The 19,681-nt window shown below is 40.5% G+C and overlaps 1 long non-coding RNA gene across 1 annotated transcript in view; it reads left to right on the top strand.

Moving 5' to 3' along the window:
• LOC138753634 (uncharacterized) overlaps positions 1 to 19,239 on the top strand; it is a 50,774-nt gene extending 31,535 nt beyond the window's left edge. The window contains exon 3 of the long non-coding RNA XR_011351316.1: positions 18,656 to 19,239. This is a non-coding gene — a long non-coding RNA (uncharacterized lncRNA). The remainder of the gene's footprint in view (positions 1 to 18,655) is intronic.
• The last annotated feature ends 442 nt before the right edge of the window (positions 19,240 to 19,681 follow it).

The following is a 19,681-nucleotide window of genomic DNA, read 5'->3' as shown; positions in this document are numbered from 1 at the left end:
ACACCTCCTCTTGTAGATGTCCTTGATGAAGTGAAGTCTGGTGTTTGTGATGTCACAAGCTGAGTTAACAACCCTCTGGTTTTTTTTCTTGTCTTGAGCATTGGCACCTCCATAGTAGACAGTGATGCAACCAGCTGGAATGTTCTGCACGGTCCACCTGCAGAAGTTTTTGAGAGTCTTTGGTGATGTACCAAATCTCCTCAAACACCTCACAAAGTATAGCCGCTTTGTATTGCATCAATATGGAGGCTCCAGGATAGATTCTCGGAGATGTTGACACCCAGGAATTTGAAGTTTCTGACCCTCTCCACTACTGAGGCCTTGATTGTGTTCCCTTTGAGTAGAGCAGTGGGCTAAGCATGAATCCTTGAGGAGCACTCATGTTAATGATCAGTGAGCAGGAAACATTGTTTCCAATTCATACTGACTGTGTTCTTCTGCTGAGGAAGTCTAGGAACCAATTGTAGAGGGGGTAGGGGTTTAGAGGCCCAGAGTTTATACTTTCTTGACCAGCACTGAGGGAATAATGGTGTTGAAGGCTGAGCTGTAGTCAATGAAGAGCAACTATATGTATGAGTTGCTGTTCTCGAGGTGATCCAGAGCTGAGTGAAGAGCCAGCCATATTGCGTCTGGTGTGGAGCAATTGTGACGATAGGCAAATTGCAGTGGGTCCAGACCTTTGCTTAGGTACGTGTTAATTCTGGCCATGACCAGCCTCTCAAAGCATTTCATCACAATAGATGTTTGTGCTACTGGGTGGTAGTCATTGAGATAGCTCACACTGCTCTTCTTGGCCACAGGGATGATTGATGTTCTTTTGAAGTACCTGGGAACCTCTGATTGCAGTAATGAGAGGTGGAAAATGTCAGTGAACATTTGAGCTAGTTGGTTGGCACAGATTTTTAGTACCCTGTTGGGTACACCATCAAGGCCTGATGCCTTGCAAGGGTTCACCCTCTTGAATGATATTCTGATATCATCCTCAGAGACAGGTATCACAGGGTCCTCACCTTTGAAGGGATTGTAGTAGGCACTGTTGGGTTCTCCTTCTCAAAGCGGGCATAGTAGGTTTTCAGCTCATCGAATAGTGAAGCATTACAGCCAAGTATGATGTTCACCCTCACTTTGTAGGCTGTAATAGCCTGCACACCCTTCCAGGCTGTCTCTGTCTCTAGCCTCCTCCAGAATTGTCACTTTGCTTCAGAGATGGCTTTCCGCAGGTCGCACCTGGACTTCTTGTAGAGATCCCAATCCCTGGTCTTAAACACCCTTGATCTCGCCGTCAGCAGGTTGCTAATCTTTTGATTCATCCAAGGTTTCTGGTTGGGGAATGCCCAGTATATGCACATGTGCACGAACTCATCCATGCAGGTCTTGATGATGTCGGTGAAACCTGTTGTATATTCATTTAAGTCTACGGATGAATATGTTCCAGTCCACTGATTCAAAGCAATCCTGCAGACATTCCTCCACCTCCCTCGGCCATACATTTGCCATCTTCACTACTGATGTTGTGGTTCTCAATCTCTGCTTGAACACTGGGAATAGAAGTACAAACAGGTGATCAGACTTGCTAAATTACGGTCGTGGTAAGTCTGGGTAGGTGTACCAATGACCGAGGGTGTTGACTCCCCTGCTCTCGCATGTGACATGGTGATGGTAGTTTGACAGTGACTTTTTCAGGTTGGCCTGATTGAAGTTCCCTACAATGATCAGGAAGGCATCAGGATATGTTATCTTATAGCTGTTAATCACAGTGATCAGTCTCTTAAGTGCCAGTCTGACCTTAGCATGGGGCTAACTGCAACCAGGATGATGGCGGTGAACTCCTTCGGCAGGCAGATAGATGGCATGTGATCAGGGGAACAGGACTGGGGGCATGACTGTCACGTTTGTGCACCATGATGAATTGATGATGACACAAACACCACCTCCCATGGTTTTTCCTGACCTGTCCGGTCAGCACGGTGGAGGGTGTAGCCCACAGGCATTAGTGCTGTGTCCAGAATGTCCGTGTTTAACCATGTTTCGATAAAGCACATCCCACAGCACACCCTGGTGTCTCTCTGATGTTGAAGTCTGGCTTGGAGTTTGATTCCAAGGATTGTACATTGGCCAGGAGGATGGTAGGGAGCAGAAGCCTTAGGGCCCAACATTTCAAACTCTAGCCCCCCTCTGCGACCACGTGGTCAGATCTTCCTTATGTGGCTGGTGGATCTGCTGGTGGTAATTCCCATGGTATTTAAATGGTCCCTGCGATGTCCCTATAAATCTCCTGCAATGTTTAAATGGACTGAGCGTCTGCTGTTTGCAACTACCGCAAAGTTGAAATGGCCCGATAATTGACTGCTTAAAACTCCCGTGGCATTGAACTTGCCTAGGCACTGGCTACTAAAAGTCCCGTGACTTCCAAATCTTCCAATTCCGAGGCCTCCTAGCGATCTTGGGATATCCTTATTTACACCCAGGAATTTGAAGTTTCTGACCCTCTCCACTACTGAGGCCTTGATTGTGTTCCCCTTGAGTAGAGCAGTGGGCTAAGCATGAATCCTTGAGGTGCACTTATGTTAATAATCAGTGAGCAGGAAACATTGTTTCCAATTCATACTGACTGTGTTCTTCTGCTGAGTAAGTCTAGGAACCAATTGCAGAGGGGGTAGGGGTTCAGAGGCCCAGAGTTTATAGTTTCTTGACCAGCACTGAGGGAATAATGGTGTTGAAGGCACCATTCCTTTCAGAGCTGCACACAAAGAGTCATCACAGTAAGGCACCATCATTGGGTATTGAATGGGGCAGAATTAGCCCAGTAGTCCTTCTCTGCTTTGTGCTGCTTTGCCTCTTCAGGCAATGGTTCAGGTCTTTGCTTCGTCAACATACAAAGTAAGGGAGGGAAGTTTAGGGGAGACATCAAGTTAAGTTTTTTTTTTACACAGACTTGTGGGTGCCTGGAATGGTGGTTAAGGCTGTAGCATTGGGCATTTACGAAACTCTTAGACATGCACATGGATGAAAGAAAAATAGAGAGTTAACAGGAAGGGAGGGTTTAGTACTTTTTTAAGGAATATAGGGGTCAGCACAACATTGAGGGCTGAAGGGTCTGTACTATGCTATAGTGTTCTATGTTCTATATTCCATTCTGCCCACAAATTCCAAGCTTGCTGCGCTGCAATGGAACCCAAGGATTATACATCAGGAAAGCTGGCACTGAGGCTGGAGCAACCATTTCACACTAATCTGACACTAATTCTATTTTATTCTCCCAACATTCCCATCAGCTTTCTCCAGGATTTACGAATCACCTACTTTAAAATCAACTTAAAGTGATCAATTAGCCCAACATTTGTTTGTTTAATTTATTCCCATAGTCCTGCAAGTTTATTTCTTTTTCGACATAATTGATTATAATTTGATTTCATCATCCTTGCAGATACAGATAGTCCCCGACTTATGACCGCAGTGGGGATGGGAATATTGGGTGTAAATCAGGTGTGGTCATAGGTCGGGGAATGGAGACCTCGGGCTGTAGATGGGGAACGGGGACTTCAGGCTGCCAGAGGAATGGGGACCTCGAGCTACTGAGGGGGGGGGGGGGGAATGGGAACCTCAGGCTGCAGACAGGGAACGGGGACCTCAGGCTGTAGGTGGGGAATGGGGATCTTGGGCTGCTGCTGGGAGTAGGAACCACTGTATACTGTACTTTCAATACATAATATGAACTAGTACAATAGTGATAATAAAGTTGTATGTGCTGGTGGATGTAAGTCATGTAGGTCAGAAGTCAAGGATAACCTGGACTGTAAAAAAGGTAAAAGTCATTACCACTCTCTGCATAAAGAAGCTCTTTCTTCCATTCCGCCATTAATTCTTGCCCAGTGTTTTAAATCTCTATCCACTATACTTGTGATCTCAGCTGATGAGAATACCTTTGTTTACTTTATCTTAGTTTTTATTGTCTTTGCAGAAATAGCTCGAATCAGAGATATTTACAAGATTTAAAGATGAAAAAAATGTTGTGGCTGCTAGAAACCTGAAGGAAAATATCAAAAATGTGGTTGAGAGGAAAAATATCTCAGCCATGATTTGAATGGGGCAGCATGCTTGAGAGGGTGAATGGTCTAATTCTGCTCCTATACCTTATAAAAATGCTGGAAACATTGATTTGAGGAACAGCTGTGATGAGCAAAATAAAGTTAAAAGTTTCAAGTCAATAATGTACTCATCCAGGAAAAGTTAGGAATTAAACATGCTTTGAGCTGCAGAGGATGTGGAAGGATGAAGAGAACAGACACCATTCCACTTCCCAGCTCCCCAGACTTCGTCTTGTCTGCCTAGCAATAGTTTCCTGTCAATGTTTTTTTTAAGTCATCTTCCTTTTGCCTCAACTGAGGTTTCTCCTCTTCCGCAGTTGTCAGGGGTCTCAATCATATCTGTTCCATTTCCCACACTTCTTCTGTCCCTCACATAGAATACAGATAAGGTTCATTTGTCCTTATCTTCACATTCAGCAGATCATCTTCCATGAATTTGATCATCTTCAATGTGATGTCACAACCAGATGCACCTTCCTCTCCTCTGTCCAAGACCACAATTGTGAAAGTACAGGCAAAGTTCTCACCATTTTAATCCATGTTTCCATGACTGTTCATGCATCATTTCTACACACAATCACTTGTGCTTGTAACTTGTCATCCTTATTCATCAAGCATTGCACATTTTTCACACATGCATTCTAATTGAGTTTTGTATTATTCAGTCCTTTTTAGTCTGTTCTTGTCTAATACAATAAATATTTTCTTAAGCACTCAGTAGATTCATATTATACATTATTTTCTGATACAAAGGCAGTTTAAAAATTAATAGTTGAACATTATGTCTTTTCTAATTGTTTCCTTTTCTTACAGTTGATTTTATATTCACCTTAATTCCTTACTTTGATATACCCTGATCTCCAAAGTTTATATTGTACTTTGCTTAATTGGAGTGTTACATTGCATACCAGCAGCAATAGAAATTCACTACGGCAGTGTTATGTATTTTCTTTTAAAACAATATATTCATTAATAACTACTAATAATATAACACATTAGTTAAATTGACCCCAACAATGTGTGTGTGTGTGTGTGTGTGTGTGTGTGTGTGTGTGTGTGTGTGTGTGTGTGTGTGTGGTGTGTGTGTGTGTGTGTGTGTGTGTGTGATACCCAAACCATTACACCTTAGGTACAATTCTAGAAGGTAATTCCAAAGTTCAGTGTTAGAAATCCTATGTCGAAATGCAGACTCATAACTGATCATGAAGGGCGTGGGAGAGACTGAGAGACCGGACTGCTGAAAACTCATGAATCCTTGTTGAGTTTCTTACTGAGAAATAGCCTTTCAGACGAATGGTAGTTACAACTCCCCTTTTCCTTGTGTAAGGGAACCGGAAGATGTGACTTCTATGATGCTTCCAAAACCCAGGCATGGGTTAATCGAAATGACCATTACAATGGAAATGATCTGATGCAGTTATTCTCCTGCTTCCTTGAAGGTTCAATCAAAGTGACCTTTCCTTTGGTCACGGCATGGTTTAATAATTCCCCCGACAGGGACGATCAGTCGAATTCACACAGGGTCACTCCATTTCAGTGTTCCATGAGATGGCTGCTGATCAATAATGAATGCTGTTTCCTTCAGTATTCCACTCACATGACTCTCACACCACCTGTGTCCCTGGATAAAGCAACAAAACTTCCTTCAGGCTATCAACCTTGGGTGTAGTCTGCACTAGTTATTGGCACCCTGACTCTCCACAGCCTGAACTAACCCTTAAAGTGATATTCACACTAAATGAAATAGGAGCTCTTAATAGATTTGCTATAAAGTTATTGACATGTTAAAATATATTGTATTATTGATGTACTTTAAATTATTTAACAACTTATTTCCTTTTAAATGTTTTTAAGAGTCAATCAACTAAATTCTTGTTGAATATAGAGAAGTAAATAACTTGCATATCTTCAGTTTTAATACCCAGAAAATGGTTTCTTGTCCAAGATTAAACAAAAACAGGAACAAAAAATAAATGAAACTTAATTGAGCAAGTTTGAACAATATGTTATCTCATTAACAGATATCTCCTTTCTCAAAAGAACATTCCTAGTGCTATTCTACCGCAGATGTGAACAATAGCATTTTACGTGTTTCTAAAAAGAGTCTGCTCCTCATCGTGTTAAAGTAACCAATCAGAAATATTAAGTGGCATTATTGAATCAGTGACGGATGATATGAAAATAGAAACTGGAAGGGGAACAACTGCAGAACGTTGCAAAGGGGGCATACTCCTTGGGTGACTAGTTTGCAATTTTAACATCACTCAAAAGCATGACGTGATGAATTCTGAAGTAGATTGCAATGATGCAACAAGCTATGGCTCAGTGGAGCTTATAGCACAGGAGAAGTTATAGCTGTATGCAAGTTAGCTCATTAAGAACATGCTGTTCCTGGAAAGAACAACATGAACCCCAGTTGAGTGAAGTTAACACACTTTATTGGGCCCTGCTTTTAGTCTCAAGATGAGGGGCGTGGTCAAAGCCCCCTCAGCACTGATTGGTGCATTTGCAATCCGTTTTCCTTGATAGGCCAGTTAGGCTCCTTTAGTTATTGCCAATTGGAGGGCAGCGCTGTGGGCCTCGTGCAACCTGCTGGATCGCCGTGTTCATCGTTCATTTTGTGAGGCATCCCAAGGGGGCTGCAAGGGGTCGCCATGCAAATTACTTCACATGTGAAAGAATGTAATGCAGAATAATTCATCCTTGTTATATTGTAGTTGATATGAGTGATCAGATATTGATCAGCAACCCTTAAACTAATAAACATTTTCAACAATTCAAACCCTCATTGACTCTACTATTTATTTCACGAAAATATGTATTTGCAGGTACACAATCCTTTATCCGGAACCCTTGGGAGACAGTGTGTTCCAAAATTCGTATTTTTCCAGATTTCAGAACAAAAGCCAGAGCTCCCCCAGATTTAAGCCCACCCTAATTGATCTGCCGTATCCACCCACTTCCAGTCGCACTGCCGTCTCTCTCTCCCTCCTCGCCCAACTGAGTCGCACTGCTGTCTCCTTCTCCTCCCCCCTGCCCGCCCAAGTTGCACTGCCGTCTCTCTGCCCCCCGCCCACCCAAGTTGCGCTGCCGTCAATCTCTCCTCCCTCACCCACCAGAGTCGCGCTGCCATCTCTCTCCCCCTTTGCCCACCCAAGTCGCGCTGCTATCTCTCCCCCCCGCCCAACCTAGTCGCCCTGCTGTCTGTCTGTCTCTCTCTCTCTCTTTCCAGATTTTAGATGTCTGGATAAAGGATTATGTACCTGTACATACTGTGCATATATATAATTTGTCTTTATATGTGTTATGTTTGTATTTGAGTTTGCAGTGTTTTGCACCAAGGACCAGAGAACATTGTGTACTTGTACAATTGGTTGATAAATAAACTTGAACTTCAATTTGAACTTGAACTATGAATTCTTTCACCAAAAACTACACACACACACACACACACACACACACACACACACACACACACACACACACACACACACACACACACACACACACACACAAAACTGAAGCAAATATAATGTACACCTACCGATTTTATGACACACCTCAAAAGTATTGCTATATGTACATGTTAAGAGCTAAATAAAAAGAAATTTCATTGCATCAAAGATTTCAATAGGATTTAAAAGGCCACAGGATCTCAATTTTAGCATTGAACAAAGGAAGATTATTTACTTGCTGTTCCTATCACCTAATGTAAACTATGTCATCAGTATTCATATTTCCTGTCAGACTGCGTCAATTTTGCAATGTTTTATTCACTTACAGTAGGTGCAATTGAAATAAGCAGCATTTTCCCACATTGCTATAGACAAACTCATCCTTTGCACCAAACCAAAGATCAGCAACTGAATTTATCACCTTCCATCAAATGAATCTGGAAACTAGCCATTGAAAAAAATGACTCTTCTTGCAGTTAATGGATAGAGTAGAGAAAAGCGATTTCATTCATTTCTCCCATAAAGTGTATGGATTACATACATTATTCAACAAGCAATTTCTATCAGTTTTGGAATAAATACAGGTTCAGATTAATGCACATTTTTCGTAAAGATTCATTTAGATTGAAGCACTCCCTTAATCAAATAACAGCAACGTATTTGAGTGGCATTGCTGGAATTTGGATGATTTTACCATGACCTAGTTAAAATAAGGAAGCATGCTTCTGAATATTCAATTTGTTGTTTTCTGTAAAATTTCAATTCGTTGACAGAAAAGCTCAGGGGAGTTTCCTACAAGTAGTTATTTTGTTCTTCAGGAATAAAAATAGCATTAACTAAGCTAAAGTCATGTACACATACCATGGTGTGATGCAGGGATTGGTGAAGGGAGATAAATTATTGAATATTTATACCCCTCTTCATTCAAAATTCTGCGAAGAATTGGTGATGTTACATACATTTTAAAGGAACAACTATTGATCAGGAGATTAAAAAAAGCTTGGAATATAAATAGAGGAAATATATTTCCTCAAATATTTGAGCTGATATATTGTACTGCCCATTTGTCAAAACTACACCAGGTGATATTTGGGTTTCCCTCCACAAGTGCTGGCTTCCAGTACCAGTTTGAACCTTAGCTGATAGCAAATTCCATGCCCCTGCAGTTGTGACACCGAGTACCCTTGTGGCATCTAAAAGGGATGTGCAAATCTCGACTGGCTTCCCAAGCATCACCTGCACAGTTTAACCCAGCAGTTCCCATTGAAGTGACAGGAGACATTTCCCCCAGCTTGGACTTCCAATGTCCTCTTCATCAGTGACTGCGCATGAAAATGATTTTTTAATGGTCTTTTTTACAGACTTTTTTTTTAACTGTTCATTTTGCCCGTCACAATATTTGTAAAATCAATGACATTGGCTGCACCTTCCCTTTTCTGCCTTCTATCTCATATTTCATCACATGGACTCTATGTTACTGGGCCTTGTAATATTTTTAGGCTAGTTCCAAACATTTACATGTGTGTTTTTGCACTTTTTTATAGTTAATTCTGCCTTAGAATTCTCTCAGGTGGGATCCAGGTACTAATGGAATAAAAAAATCTAATGTGCAACTTGTACAGATCTTTGAAATGTGATGGTTTTAGCTCTATTGGGAAGATAATAAAATATTTGCCCTCTTCCTGGTAGCCACTGAAGAGCAGAAAATAAGCAGCTATTTCAAGAACTGTTGCAATGTCCTTGTAATGCACTAATATGTTCTGCAGAATATGACTGAAAGCCTTACATTTTGGTACAATTCTCTTCCTTATTCACCAATGAGACACAGTCACATTTGCTCTTTCATCTACTCCGGTTTATCTGCCATAGTCTGATACAGTGAAAATACCCTTGTCCATTAGATGAGTTAATCTTCGAGAAATCATGCAGCTTGGCAGCTCGATTTGTTCCAACATGGACGATCAGAATTGAATCACTCACTTCTCAGCCCTATGTTATCTCAGCGGCCAGGAAACCTGCCCAGTGTTCAGTATTTGGATTCAGGCAAAGATTAATTTTATAGGTTCATTCACCAGCACTTCTGTCACAATATCTCAGGTATTTTTTCCTCTCATTCACTCATTAAGATATTTGCATCAACATAGCATCTTATTAAAGAAAAGTTGGAGTCTAGAATTATTTCAGTTGTGTAATTTCTTCCACTGAGCTGAATGATCATCTGCCCAGTGCTCCGCTGAAACATTTTTAGTTATATATAGAGAGAAATTAAAAATCTTGAAGGGTCTTTCCTGGACCCAACACACTAATGGCATCTTGAACAAAGCAAGTCACAGAGCCTCTACTTCCTCAGGAGTTTGCAGAGGTTTGGTATAACACTGGCAAATTTCTACAGATGTGTGGAGGGAAGGGTGCTGACCAGCTGCATTCTGGTATGGGGATGATATGGGGACACCAATGCCCCTGTAAAAGGTAGTGGAGACAGAGCAAGACATCACAGGCAAAACCCTCCCTCCATTGAGAACATCAACAGTGATTCTCAACTTTTTTTTCTTTCCACTCACATACCACTTTAAGTAATCCCTATGCCAGCAGTGCTCTATAATTAGTAAGGGAAGGGAAGGTTGAGAACCACTGCTCTAGACCCAAATGTTATGGAAATATTTTGCTTGAGAAAAATTGTCATTGGCCCATTTCCTTTGGAGTTATGAAACCGTGCACATAACGAGTCAATTAGAGACGATTAAAACTGTGGTTTTCAAACTTTTTCTTCCTACCCACATACCATCTTAAGCAATCCCTTACTAATCGCAGAGCACCTATGGCAGAGGGAACACTTGAAGTGGCATCTGAGTGGGTTGAGAACCACTGATCTACAGGGTGTAGGCTACATGAGCAGAGAACAGCAGCAATGATCAAGGATCCATATCACCCAGCACATGCTCTGTTCTCACTGCTATCATCAGGACAGAGGTGTAGGTGCCACAAGATCACATCACCCTCCATCACTATACTCACAACAAACAAAAAACAAATAACAAAAATCTTTGACTTTTTCTTGCACTGCTACGTTTGTTTATTTTGTGAGGTGTTTATAGAAAGGTTTGCAATGTGATGCTGTGTGAAATAATGAATTTCATGACATCTTCGTGACAATAAAATCTGATTCAGGGACCAGCTTTATTTTTTGAGTTGAAAAGCAAAGCTGAGTTACAGAGCTCGCAGTTTGTATGCGATATTTTCTTGGAGGTTCTAATGGAGAAAAAGCAAGTAGTATCAATAGCCTACCACAAGAGAGTGTCTGCTAATTACTTTGTGAATTCTCCATTGACCTAATTTATCCTGTACTAGGATTTAAATCTCATTCCCAAGACCCTCAGCAAATAATATTGCATGAGAATGGAAAGTAGAAGCTGGCATTGTTCACTTTACAGCAGAGAAACCTGTTAGATTTTAAAATGAACTAGCAGAAGACTTCAGTAAAAATACAATGCTGGGGAAACTCAACGGGTCAAAAAGTGTACTTTATTTAGCTAAAGAGACATAACCAACATTTCAGTCCTGAGCCCTTCATCAAGGTATCAACAGAAGACTTCTGTGGGTTTGGTTGAAATTGTATTAAACAGATAAACATTTTATGTTATTTGATTACATGATTTCAGAAATGTGGCTTGCAACATCCATCAGGCTACCAGAGTGAGCAGTGGTGCATCTAGGGAAAATTGTGTCCCCCTATTAAAACTTATTTCAACCCTTCACTCCCACCTTTCAAAATGTATGGGGGTTGTAGGTTGATTGGGGTAGTTGGGGGCATGGGCGCCTGGGCCAGAAGGCCCTGTTACTGTGCTGTATGTCTACATTAAATTTAATTTAAATTTAGAAGAAATATGCCTGCCCAAGTTCTTCTAACTCTTTGCTGAGATCATTGCAGCATCTATTCTTCAATTGGCAACACACCCCGCTGCATATTTCACCTCAAGTAATTCTAAGAGTTGCCTGGAAAGACCACACCCATTGTGTTGCATCATTACCATTGCAAGCACTGGCAATTTATCAATGAGGTTTGCAGAGTATAAATTAGGTATGTTTTTTCCACGTTCAGATGCATGCAAGCTCTCAAGTGTTATTATTAGATTTTAAATCACTTTGTATCTCAGTTTGAATAGCAGTCATGCTTTGCATGGGAAAATTCATAAAGAAGTCGAATTTCTCTTCCACAAAAGAGAATAATTTAGATTTCTCGGGATCTTTTATCTTTTTTTTAATCTTTTTTTTAAGAGACCTGGTCTCACTGTATTGATCAGGCTGCGCTGCGAGGTCTATTCACGGGCGCGATCCAACTACTGATGGGCACGGGGGCTTTGACCTGCTCTGTTTCTGACCTGGGCCGATTCATCACTCTTCACACAACCTGGTGACGCCCGATTCCTCCGGAGACACCATATCGATGCCCAACTTAGTGAGGACACCCGCTCAACACAGGCCGCAGCAGCCCAGAACTCCTGATCTCAAGCGATCCGACAGCCTCAGCCTCCGAGTAGCCGCCGCGCCCGGCATTTCTTGGGATCTTTTGATGAAAAATGTCTTGCCTGTGAAAGTTAGAATTATGGTGTTTTTACATAGATATCAAATTCACTTTATTTCAAAAGCCAGAGTGCCATGGATGAAAGAATGGTCTGTTGTACTGGCTTGCAAGTAGAATCCTTGGACTTCTGTCCTACCGCTTATGTATAGATATAGGCTACGAGGTGTGACATGCTAGAAACAGATTGTCCAAACATATTTTAAATATGCAGGCCCTCAAATTACTCCACGCTAGTGTTTTTTTTTGGCTTTTGAACAAAATTGCAAGCTTCACTGCCACTGTTTAAGTGACATAAAGAGTGAGAACTCCAAACGCCATCTTTTCCAACTTTAAAGATTTACAAGGGAACATGAAGGCAAAACCAACCATATCAGATGCAAAGCAAAATTTCACGGAAAAAGTGGGCAAATCAAAACCTGATTTATATTCTGCAAACCACTATAAATTTGTGTTTATTGTTGAACATCACTGCCATGTGGTTATAAGGATTCTGCCAACCCACTGCCCTCAACCACCCCAAACCTCGTCTCCTTCAACAGTTAATGGACTGGTAAACTTTCCCACATGGCCCAAAGGCATGAAGCGTACTTAACACTGCAACTTCACCTAAAATGACCACAGATGGTTGGATCATAACAAACATAATATAAAATTTAAGGAATTTCAAAGTCACAGAAAACTTCCTTGAAGAGAGTTCGCAGATTTTTGAATTTTCACTTTTGCCGTATGTGTGTATAATAAAAAGCCAGTTGCACACTCTTCTTGGGAGAGTGCTGTTAAAAATGTAACAGTTGCATATCGAGATATTTTACTTACTATGTGGTTTTACGCCCTTTGGAGGTAAAGAAAGAACACGACAGTCGATCTTTAATGAATTATGCTCCATAAAGGTCAGTCTTCAATATCTGTTGGGTACACATAATCTCCTGGATGCAGTAAAAGTTACCAGCCATAATGATCCAAGGTTACTGGGACTGAAGTACTAAGTATGCAATACATTAACATTAAAAAATACTTCTGGGAACAGCAAAGGAATAGAAGAAAAATCACTTAATAAGACTTTGATAGCAACAATTCACAAAACTGTTACCTTTGTTTCTTGTTTACAATTACCCCTTCCATCTTCTTGTACTTAAATAATATGAGTGAGGAAGTTATTTTGTTTCCAAAACATTACTCTACAATATACCATTCCCCGTGATTCACTGTTCACGGTGGCATGTGGTTCTTGATTGAACTTACAATGGGACCGTCTGCACAAGCCCATCAACAGTGAGTGTCTTAGCGCAAAACTTGGTCCCACCCTTGAGCATACTTCTCATATTTCTCAGATCTTGGTGCTATTGGAAATTTTGGTAATTTGGGAAAAAAAACAAGCAAAAAGTTCCTAGGCAATATAGTAATTCTAAAGACAGATTGTCCAAACATATTTCAAATATGCAGGCCTTCAAATTACTCCATGCCAGTTTTTTTAAATTTTGAACAAAACTGCAAGCTCCACTGCCACTGTTTAAGTGACATAAAGAGTGAGAACTCCAATTTTGCCAATTTTTCCCTTCCATTCTAGTGGGAATTTCAATAATTCAAACTAACGTTCTGCTTTGATGCCAAGCCTCATGGCGCATGTCTCAACTCAACATAAATTAGACAGAATCTTCACCCTAACTCTGTTTTAAATCATCTAGAATTTTTGGGATGGGAGGACTTTAGGAATCTGCATGTGCACATGCTTTGATTATTCAAATGTTACTTATATATAAACTAAACACAAAGTTCCATAAAAATCAGTAAATTGTGGAGAATTCAAACCTAAATAATTTTGCATGGAAAGTGCACTTATGGTCTATGGTTGCATACTCCTTAGTGCTATCGCCAGCAGGATATTCCACACCTCCTTACATTTCACATCTTCCTCCATTCACTGCACTCCACATTGAACAGATATGATAACGATATTTTTTATATTTCCAATAATCCCCTCTGTTGACAACCCATTCTAAGCCTCCAGTGCCCTAAGCATAAGATAAGTCACTTCACGAGTTGATGAAAGAATTGCAAATCACTAGGGCTGAGATAACTGTCAAAGCTTCGTGATCCCCGCAAAGACTGATACCACAACTCTCCAGCAGTTATTAATGCACTGTGTATATATTTATATGCTTTATGTTGACTGTACATATTGAACTGTAAATTAAATGTAAATGGCCATCTATCTTCCTGGAAATATTATATGGTATGAAAGTAAACACTCTATCTCTCCTAATAAAGTTTGTTTTGTACAGACTATAAGTTTTATTAAATATTTTCATTAATAATTAATGAGAACACCCTCAACTAACATGTAAATTCTTTATTATCTTAATAAACCATCGCTTGCATCTGGATGATGGATGTGACATAATTTGTTCCGTGGCCTGGTGTCTATGCCAAGTTTTAGCAATTTCAGCCATGGACCACATGCCTTAGCTTCATGCAAACATAAAACTGTAATGCGATTTTTTGGTAAGAAATTTTGATTGGGAGTTTGACTTAGATCTGTGACAATGATTTGTGATTGAACATTAACATCTCTGACTGACGTTAGCTCTCCCTCAATTTAAAACACACAGTGTAAATGGACTGAGGAAGATGTAAAAGACTTCTTGTTAGCTGCACAGCTGGGAACATGTGAGAGACTGAAGGAATCTGGATCCAAACACAATCTGCTGGTCATGGAGGCTTGGTGACGGGTTATGGCCTGAAACGATGACTGTTCTTTTACTGTCTCTGATACTGCTCAACTCGCTGAGCAGGTTGTGTTTAGATCCACATCTGTTTGACCTTCCGTCTGTAGGTGATGATCTCAGAGAACCCGGGGCTCTCATGTAACTCACGCAGTTAGACATTTGATTCCGGTGCTTGCATAGAGGCAGTTGATAGAAAAGTGCATTGTCTGTGAGTTACAATTTTATGATGAGTATTACTGCTAGGTGGATCAGCGATGCCAAGGCGTTTGGGCATCATGAGTTAGATGGGAAGGGGAAGGGGCGACGGCTGGTCAGGGCTAGGATCAGAAAGGTGATTGGGTGTTGCATCGGGCTGGAGAGTCAGATGTTGGGCTTACTCAGGCAGTGCTGCAGTGGGGGCAGGTTGGTGGACAATGATGAGCACGAGGCAAAAGGTGAGGATCAGTGTTGGGCTCGGGAGTTTGATATTGGGCAGGCGTGGCAAAAACAGTGGAGCCCCATTCAAGTGGTGCACAGGGAACATGTCCTGGCTTCCATCCCCTAGATATGCTTAGGCGAGTGAGACAAACAAAAAGGTTGGGGATAAATTTCAGGTGATCTTCTATATCCTTAGCCAGTTTCTGATATCAGACCAAATGGTCAGCACTGGTCCATGTGATAAAAGGCAAAAAATCTTTGTGTTTTGCTCAGGAACCCAATCAACAATCCTGGTGTGCAATGTTCCAGCTCACCCTTCTCATCTGATAACCTACAATGGCAGCTTTATTTCTAGTGGGAAATACATCACCCTTTTCATCTAATTGAAGGAATTCTGCCATTCATTGGCTCTTATTTCTAACCTGATATTTTATGCTTGATGTCCTCTTCCATTAGCACAATCTTTGCACAATGGAAGGTTTTGTATACGGACCACCAAGATCATTTGTGAAGCCTGCCCAGAAAATCATATGACAGTGGCAGGATAGAGCCTTAACAAGGTCTTCAATCTCTTGTCAATGTTTTTGCCTGAAATTCTCTTTTTGAACTGATGGATATATGGCAAATAGAACTCAGTCAGACAAAACAGAATCCCTCTTTTCAAATAGTGAAACACTCCATAGTCTATAATCATTTTATAAACCAGATCACTTCAGCTTTTGATGCAACGAGAGCTTTTTTTAAAAAAAACTCTTTACAACTGGTTATGTTAGATACGTGCATTTCTGATGATAAATTCACTTGCATCTTAAAACCCTAATAGGCTCAAAGAATAATTGACATAGATATTCAAAATGATGAGAACCTTGAATGGAACTGAGAAGGAGAAGCTTTTCCAATGAGCTAACAAGTTTGTGGGTTTGAGATACAATATTTAGCAAAAGATCAAAAGCCAGCATAATCGAGAAGGGCGACACAAATTGCATTATTCAAAATGGAATTCTGAGATACACTTGAAAAGTAAAAGTAACACATCTCTGAGAAAAGTATTAGTGTGTTGGAAGTATTGGATAACTTTTGAAAGTAACAAAGTCATTTTCAGCCAAATACTCACTGAATGTACTCAATAGTTCAATAGGGCTTCACAAAGATGAGAGGTTCCTGAAGGAGGCAACACAAATAAAAATTCTTCTGAGGATGTGTAATCTCAAGACATCCCAGCAGGGCATCAACTCCAACTGTATGGATTAGATATGGAGGCAGGAGGTCAGTACAAGCTGGAAAGAACAAGAGCAAACCCTGGAGAGAGAAAAACACCTGGTACAACATATTTTTTTTTAGAATATTGAGGAAGGTCTATACTGAGAGAAGCAGAATCAACCTTAGAGATGAGCAAGCTGTAATTAAATGTAGCACAAATAGGACGTGATTTGAAAATCAAAAATATGTAGTTATCCTGATTCCTCATCCAACAGAGATACACTAATTAGTTTCCTGATTCCTGTTTCAAGGAGTTAGTTATTCTCACCTTACTTTGACAAAGTGGTCTTTCCTCTGCGAGGTGCTCCTTCTGAAGACATGCATTACATCTTCCTAATGTACACAAAGTTGCATCCACTGATAATCAGCAAGATGCAATCGCACACCATTTCTCTTTCAGCGAGCAAGAATAGGATCATCAGGATTTCTCATCTATCCTGCACGGATACAAGAACTTTGGGAAGAATGCTACAAGTCTTGCATTACACAAACTTCAAAATCTTCATTTTCCCTCTTACATCAGCATGCCTCAGAATTCTGAGGGAACAAATAGAAATATTGAGTGGTACATTCAAAATTAATTAAATAATAATTAAATAATTAAATAATTAGATAATAATTCAATAATAATTCAAAATTATTATTGATTTTGTTTTAAAGTAACTTATGGAGTGATTGAAGCTGAAAAACTTAAATATTGCGATACAACATTTAAGAAAATGAACAGAGTTACATATCTCAAGTTTCAAGTTCAAGTTTACATTAGTTGCCACGTGGACTGAGGTTTGTTTATTGTACTATCCAGCAAGTCTATCCATACACAAGTAGAGCAGAATAAAACATGGTACAGAGTGAGAAAATAGCTCAAACGGAATAATGCAATATCATTTCACTAGTGTGAGGTTCATTCAGCTGCCTGATAGCACCAGGAAAGAAGCTGTCATTGAATTTGGTGGTGTGTGATTTCACATTCTTGAATCTTCTTCCCCGGGGAGTGTAGCCAGGGTGGGATAAGCCCTTTAGTGTGTTGACTGATTTTCTGAGGCATCAAGTGGTGTAGATGGAGTCGATGGAATGCAGGGAGATTTGTATGGTGATCTGATTGGAGTTCACGATTCGCTGCAGTTTTTGCGATCTTGAGCAAAGCAGCACTGATACCATGCAGTGATGTGTCCTGATGTTGAGTGAAACAAAACAATTTGTTATTCTCACTTCATTGTGTTTATTTGTATGCAATATGTCCAATATCGCTGCATTTGGAATTTAAAATGAAATCTGCATTCAATAAAATTTGAAGTTACTGGATATTTTGTGCTTATTTATTAAATACCTATTGAAACAGGCATCTCTTCCAAGCTGGCCATGTCTCCAGGATGAATTGACCACTTGGGTGTATTTCTACTGATTGAACATGTTCGCACTTGTAGTGTTCAAAAATAGTTTCAATATGTTCAAAGATGATCAAGGGTGGATATGTGTAATGAAAAAACCTGTGGTCTTTATTTACACACAGGCAAATTCACTAAAAGGGCACACACTCAAGACTTAAATATACAGCAACAATATACAAATAACTGCACATCAAGTGATGAGGAATCACTGCTAAACATTCTCAACTCCCCATTGGGAATGCAGGATGCTTGGACACTCAAAACAAAACAACCCTACTGTCGCCAGGAATGGGTGTTACCGGTTCTCGGGACTTGAGCCATCAATCAACTTGTACAGTCACGTGTGTGAGAGAATTCGTGAGAGTTCTCTCTGGGTCAAATGAGGTGGAAGCTTGTAGAGCTCATTGAAAGAACCAAAGACTTGTTGATCCAAACCAAGGCTTTTATTAGCAAAAGACAGGAGCTCTTCACAGGTGGCCGACCAGTCCGGAATGATCCGACCTGGCTAGGGACACAACCCTTTAAGGCCCAGACAATAGGTGTGGTTTAGCTCTCAGCCAATCGCTGTAAGCACAGTCTAGATACAGTAACTATATACACTATGTACATTGGTGATAGATCTGTACTATCACAAAGCTTGAATTCCAGAAAATGCATGCACAGCATAAATCCTCGGTACAATTACAGCATAAGAGTTTGTAATGGAAGATTCTAACTGTTTTTTTTTACTTTGCAGTTTTTGCTTCTGCAAGGCTGAGAACCTGCTTGTTTTTAGAATCAGCAGACATAAGCAAAATTCCACCGAGGGGCCAGAGATGCTGTTATCTGAAGAAAGGACATCTGTGTACCAAGAACATTTAATCTTCCTGCTTGTTTTGGTCACAGACTGTCAGAGGCCTAGCCTTGATGCAAAATAAACCATTGTATTCAAAGTGATAAGCTGAAAATTATGTTATTCGATAGAAACCTAGCATGCTAGCTTGCTCGCTTATTTTTCTTGCTGTGCTGGGAATAGGTGCTTGGGTAAGCAGTTTTTGAGTAATATAAGCCATGGTCCCACTGCTGAAGTTTGAGACTCTCTGAGACGTGGCAACATCTCTCAGCAAGAAGAAGAACTTCTAGAGTCCAGCCAACGTCCCAGTCGGGGGAGGTGGAGAAGCTGCTACTGGGGCCCTGACAACCTACTACAAGTGTGCAGTCATTGCCTCGCTTTGGCAGTTGGGACCAGTCCAAGCGTTGATAAGTATAGTTGGGAAGGGCTTGCATATTGTAGTGTGAAATCAGCTTTTGAATTTGTAATAAAGATTTGTATAAACTGAACTGCTCTTGGTGTGTGTGTCTATTTTCTTTTTGGTAGCTCAAACACTGTGACCAATCTAAAATGAACAAAATGAGAGGTACAAGTTTATCCAAGACAGAATTAAGCACACAATACCCATCCACTCATAGGCACAGCACATTGATAAACAGTAAATTAATTATAATTAAACAAATATATCAAATGAATCTGGTTTTCAGCATTGACTTCAGTTTGGCATCTGGGATGGGACCATCACAGTTGGCCTTCCAGTGCCTGCCATGGTCAGCAGCCTGGAATTCAGGGATGGTCTCGAGGCAGCCACAAAAGGGGATGAGCAGGCTCCATATGTGGCCTTTCAAGTGATGCGCTCAGACCAATCATGCATCAGCCTCACCTGTGAATAGATCTAACAATTGATTGACACCCTGAGGACCAATCACACATCAGCTACAATGGCTAATC

This window comes from Narcine bancroftii, chromosome 2 (genome assembly GCF_036971445.1).
Source record: "Narcine bancroftii isolate sNarBan1 chromosome 2, sNarBan1.hap1, whole genome shotgun sequence".
Lineage (NCBI taxonomy): Eukaryota > Metazoa > Chordata > Chondrichthyes > Torpediniformes > Narcinidae > Narcine > Narcine bancroftii.
Note: the sequence above shows the minus strand (reverse complement) of the source record. Positions and strands in the feature narration are given on the sequence as shown.